The sequence below is a fragment of the Miscanthus floridulus genome, chromosome 8 (genome assembly GCF_019320115.1).
Source record: "Miscanthus floridulus cultivar M001 chromosome 8, ASM1932011v1, whole genome shotgun sequence".
Lineage (NCBI taxonomy): Eukaryota > Viridiplantae > Streptophyta > Magnoliopsida > Poales > Poaceae > Miscanthus > Miscanthus floridulus.
Window position 1 is genome coordinate 47157286 of NC_089587.1, and position 6031 is coordinate 47163316.

General features: G+C 45.2%; 1 long non-coding RNA gene across 1 annotated transcript; it reads left to right on the top strand.

Annotated features, from left to right (window-relative positions):
• The first annotated feature begins 1995 nt into the window (after window positions 1-1995).
• LOC136471890 (uncharacterized) lies at window positions 1996-3703 on the top strand. Its single transcript, XR_010762144.1, has 2 exons — window positions 1996-2964; window positions 3354-3703. It is a non-coding gene; the product is annotated as an uncharacterized lncRNA (long non-coding RNA).
• The last annotated feature ends 2328 nt before the right edge of the window (window positions 3704-6031 follow it).

Consider the following 6031-nt stretch of genomic DNA (forward strand, 5'->3'; position numbering starts at 1 on the left):
TTTTGGTCATCCGACCATAACTATAATTTAGCCATTTTCTTTTTAAGAATTGAAAACAATTAACATTAAATCCTACACCTAGGGTTTCCCATTTGATCCACAACAATAAACCCATAACATAACAACGTGCGCTGAGGTTAACTTGGTTTAGTAGCTTTTTCACGTCTTAGTATCCTACGATTGTATAATATAAATATTAAAATTGCATGAAACCCTAAGTAATGATGATTCTTAAGTTAAAAAATCCGACTAATATATACCTAATTGATTTAAAAAAAACTAGAAGGAAGCGAGGATACCTTGCTCTCGAAGATCTACGGATCAAATCAAAGTTTCCAAGGTCCAATATGCCGATTCGTGAGGTAGGGCGAAGTGGGAAGAGAAAAAATCTGAGGGGGAAAAAGAGAGGAAGAAGGCTCGGACAGGAAGGTTGGACGCCGGGTTAAAACACAAGCCCGACGCCATGGATCTCGGCACCAAGCTCGGCGCCAATAATTACGGCGCCGAGCTTGGCGCCAAGATCCACGGCGTAAGGTGGCTGCCATGTCAACGTCCACGCCGTTAACGTGACCCTGACCAAGACGCCAGAATCTATGGCGCCAAGACGTGTAAGCTCGGCGGCATCAACGATGACGCCGAGTTAAGGGTCCAGATTTTAAAATCATACCTCTATATACATATTTGTGATTTTTTTAAAAAAAGGCTAAAAAAATAAAAAAAAAAATCGTCTCCGGATGCGACAAAAAAAAAAACGACAAATGTCGGACTCATCCGCTCGTGAGTCGCCTCCTTGCCCGACGCCGCCCTGCGCAGCCGCCGCCGCCGCGCCCCCTGCACAGCTGCTGCGGTCTCCCTGCACAGCCTCCGCCGCCGCCCGCCGCGCACCCTGCGCAGCTGTTGCCGTCGCGGTGTCGCCCTGCGCGCCGCCACCGCCGCCCTGTGCAGTCGTCGCCGCTGCCGCCTTGATACTCGACGCTGCTGCCCGCAGACGCCGTACGTTGTCTGCAGACCTGCCGTCATGCCGCATCCTCGCGCCGCCCGCATCCGCAGCTGAACAAAGTGAGGAACAAGCATGCATGCAAGCGTCTGCTCCATCAATAGAGGCTGACTGTTATTTCATTTGTGTTCGTCTTGTGTTTCTGTGTATTGTTTCAACAGGCAAGCCGCTAGTGTATTGTTGCAAATACCCAAACAACATTTTACAGTCGACAGAAATTCCGGCGGTATTGTTGTACACTAGAAAATACATCTGGAACTTATTTACAGCTGCAAAATATTACTAAGTTGCCAAACAGGGCCTTAAAGTGTTGTCTAAAGTTAAAGCTAACCTCACAAAAACTTTAGGCCCCACAAGTGAGTTAAATTGGTCTAAAGTTTTAGCCTTTACTTTAACTAGTTAAACTTTAGACCAGAGAATCCAAACAAGCCCTTATAATCACTCTGTGAAACAGTTTTAGCGGGTAGATTGGATTTTGATTCATAAGAATATTTTTTTCTTAAAAATCATAGAAAAAATACGCTTTAGAAAAGTTCTAAACTTTTTGTGGACAATGAACAACTTAAATACAACATCGAATAGAAGTAAGAAGCGATGGAAGGAGATTAAGTGCGAAACTAACATTAGTTGCCAATCATCTGGGTTCAGATTGGAGCATTGAGTCACGTAAATAATTATGTGGTGTCATTAGATTTTGTCAATTATCTGAACTTTTTCACGCATATACAAGCACCCATAGCACCAGCAATATGAGAAGGGGATAATTGTAATTTAAGATTTTTTCCCCCTATATCAGATATCAGTTATTGATCTGGCGATGCATTAGGATAGTTAGAATTAGGGCACCCGCAATGAGGGCAGTAAGGGGGTAAGAAACATTTACTTCCAGAAGAATACATTGTGGGGACAAGCAGTAACAAATGCCGGGTAGTAACACTACTTTCGATAGCAAGGAAATAAACAACAATATTTGTAGAGTGTTTCCGGTCACATGCATTAGAAAATTGAAGAGCGGTTGGTCGTTGTATTCTAGCCGTTGCTCCTTCCTGTAGCTGCCACTTCGTCGTCTACATTTTCCTGCCGTTGCTGCTCCTCCTTCATGTACGGTTTCCTATCGTTGTTGGTGCTGCTCCGTCTACAAAACAGAGGCAAACTCAGGACATATCACCACGCAGCGGCGGGCGGGGCATGCTCCGCTCCACGAAACAGCGAGACCCGCGGACCTGCACCGCGAATCTCGACCGTCCCGTGAGAAGAAGCGCGACGGGGACGGGTGCTGCTGCGTTTCTTCGCTGCCACCGTGCCCCGTGCTAACGGAGCCTTGCTGCATGAGTCAGCGCTGGCTTGCCGGCGGCGGGCATCCTGGTGGCCTTCTTCATCGTGGCCACGTCCGACCAGGACGAACCAGCGGTTGAGGAGCAGGCGGCGTCGAAGGAGTAGTAAGAGGAGGCGGCGGTAGCATAGGAGGAGCCGAGGAGGAGGCGGCGGCGATGGTGGCGGCATTCGATTCTGATGGAGGTGGGAACGGGATTGGAGATCTGAAGCTTTTTTACGGTCCTGTTTGGCATGGCTTATCTGGAAAACATGGCATTTAACTGTTGATTTCAGTTTATTTTGACCATAAACAGCTTATAAGCTGTACCAAACAAGCCCTCTGTCTCGCGGGAAGGGTCGCAGGAGGTTGTGGTATCTGGATTTTTTTTTCTTTACGGGCCCCATCTTATAGGGGATAGGCATTGTGAATGTGCGCCGGGATGATCACTACCACCAGTCCCACCTGCACACTATTACCGAGATCTTCAGCTTGTTTTTTTTTTATTGTTTGGTCAAAACAATATTTTTTCTCTCTGAACAAATCAGACGAAACAGTGTTTTGACTTTTTTCCAGAGAAGCGAATGGGGTTGCGCCTGCTCTTACAACATATCATGACACATTCCAGTTAGCTTCTTGCAGGACTACAGGCCGGGTACCTTAGGATTGTTGGAATTACAACATCATAGCACATTCCAGCTAACAACATTATTCACTTTCTTATTGTTTTAGAACATATGGTCCATATTAAGTTTAATTCATGTAGTATGAAAAGTATCAAATTTAATTTGTTTCGTCTACAACTTTGATCCTAATTGTTATTTTAAGGACCCTTCTGGGTCTTGTTGCTAGTAAGATGTCAGACAAACTATATAGAGCAACTGCATGATTATATCTCAATAGTGTTGTAAAATTCCTCCTAAATCATTGTTCATAATTTTATTTGCTTTAATAAATTATAAAATTCAGTAGTTATACTTCATTAATGAGTAATGATGTACCTGAATTACTGTACTTACATCATGTGCATTCTTGGACATGTAGGATGACTTGTAAAGAAACATTCGAGAAAAAAAGATGCAAAGAGAATACAAGACATTGCTTGATGGAAGATGGGTGACAATGAAATAGAATGGATATACCAAGGATAATAGTCACGCTAGATAAATGTATTGATTTCTTGTTAGATGTTAATCCAAATTGGTTGTGTAAAGCATGTCACAGTCAATCCAAATAGGCGGGCTACGTCTACGTGTGAAAGGGATATATGTAAAGGTGTGAAAGGGATATATGTAAAGGTTGCAGCTAGACGCGGAAGATGGTCGGTCCAAAATCGGAGACTTGCGTTTGCACATATAGTCAAATTCAATGAAGAGCAAAAGTAGGGATTTTCACCTCGCTGACTCGCTCCATCCGTGCAAATTTGACCTCAGCCCTCGGCTCAATTGCTTCCGTTCATGTATCCCACAGGTAACTTGAGTTTTGTTCTTACCACAAAAAAATTTAGGAGACATGTTTTTTTATTATTTTCAGAGGGCAGGCAGAAAATTTTTGTATTTACCAAAATGCCTAACGATTTATGGAGACGGTCGTTTTATTTATGGAGATATCCAAAAGTTGCCCTCCTCTCACAATCGATTTACGGAGGCTGTTGCTTTATTTATGAAGATAATAAAAAATGCATACCTCCAAATATGGATATACAGAGCCAGACCTCTTAAGAGGTCCGCTTTTATAAAACCATTTTCGGAGCCAAGCATTTATAAGCAGCAACTTAGGCCCAACACGCTAACCATCTCTAGAACCACATCAGCCCACTACCGGTCTCAAGTACACAATGAAAAATGGAAACCCTAGTGCACACTTCCTAATATAAGAGGTTCGCTTTTATAAAACCATTTTTCGGAGCCAGACATTTATAAGGCCCGTCTTAGCAACTCAGACCCAACACGCTAACCATCTCTAGAACCACATTAGCCCACTACCAGTCTCAAGTACACAATGAAAAATGGAAACCCTAGCGCACACTTCCTCTCTCTCTCCCCTCATCTTCAAGCGCCGCCTGGCCCTCGCCCACCCTCCTCTCTACCTCACCATTTCTTGGCATCGGCTGCTGGAGTCTCCCCGGCGACACTCACACAGCCCCGTAGCGCGTGGTTGAGCATAGTGGCGATGATCAGTTCGGATGCTCCTGCGACAGCGATGAGCAGCTCGAACGGCGACCATGGCTAGATCCATCGAGGAGGGTGCAGGATCCAGCGACCATGGCTAGATCTGTCAAGGAGAACGACGACCACATGTGAAAACATCTAGCCCCCTAGTTCGGTTTCAGTGATTAATGACAACACGAGATTACTATGACTAACATATGTTTTGTAGAGGTAATTAAGTTAGGTCATGGTAATGGCAATTAATTGGGCAATCATGGTTGTCATGCCCCTACAATGGAAATCATTTTGGTTTTCAAAGGATGGACGACAAGGTTAATGATGGCCTAGTTCTAAGTGTCATTTGGTATTGAAGAGACACTTAGAGTAGTTTAGGGCTTTGTTTTTCCTTTGGCTGTACTATTAAGGGGGGTATGGACTAGTAGCTTGACCTAGGTGAGTCTAGTGGGTTAGGTGTGGTGCACACTTGTCAAATCTAGCACTAGGTAGCTCCAGAGTAGCCCTAAGATCAATTGGAGCAAACTTTATTCACATATGATTTCGAGTTGAAAGTGAATGGAGGGTCAAATGACTGACTGGACGCTGAAGGGTGAGTCCGGTCGGTTCATTTGATCAACTGGAGCCGTCTGGTTGTGACCGGACACTGAGTGAAAAGTGATCGAACGCTAGGTGCCTGCGTTCGGTCAACTCCAGAGAGGGAGATTCTTGATCGGACGCGTCCGGTCAGTGCTGACTGGATGCTGGTCAGGATCCGATAACTGACCGAACACTGAACAGGGAAGTGACCGGACTCTGGGTGCCAGCGTTCGGTCAACATTAGTAAGGTTCCAGAGCACAGTTTTTGTGACCGGACGCGTTTGGTCAGTGAGGACCGAACGTAGGTCAGAGTCCAGTCAAAACTTAATGGCTCGTTCTAACATAGTAGCAGGGATAACTGACCGGAGCGTCTGGTCACCTTGGCCGGAGCATCCAGTCACCCCGTAGAGTGATGACTCAACCTCCAAACGTTATGTTTTGAATGAGGGGTATAAATACTTACTCCACTCATCCAAGGGAGGTCTCTTGCCCATTTGTTCAGCTGAGAAACACCCTTGAGAGTGCAAAGGAGAGCGAGAGCCTAGTGAGGTGATTGAGATTTGAGAATCCAAGATTAAGGCCTCATTAGTGCAAGGAGAGTAGCAAGTGTGCATCCACCCTTCTCATTAGGCTTGTCGTGGTCAAGTGAGAGTTTCTTCTTGTTACTCTTGATGATCGCCATCACCTAGATGGCTTGGTGGTGATCGGGAGTGGTGATCATCCGACGGAGCTTGTGGATGACCCAACTCAAGTTGTGAGTGGTTGTGGGCAATTCACCGCGATGGAGTGTCAAAGAATCAGCCCATAGAGAGCACTTGATTCTTACGTGGATCAAGGGGGAGCTACACCCTTGCGCGGGTGCTCTAACGAGGACTAGTGGGGAGTGACGACTCTCTGATACCTCGATAAAACATCACCGTGTTCCTTCTTCTCTCTTTACTTTAAGCATTTATATTTGAGCAATTCATTTCTTGTCTT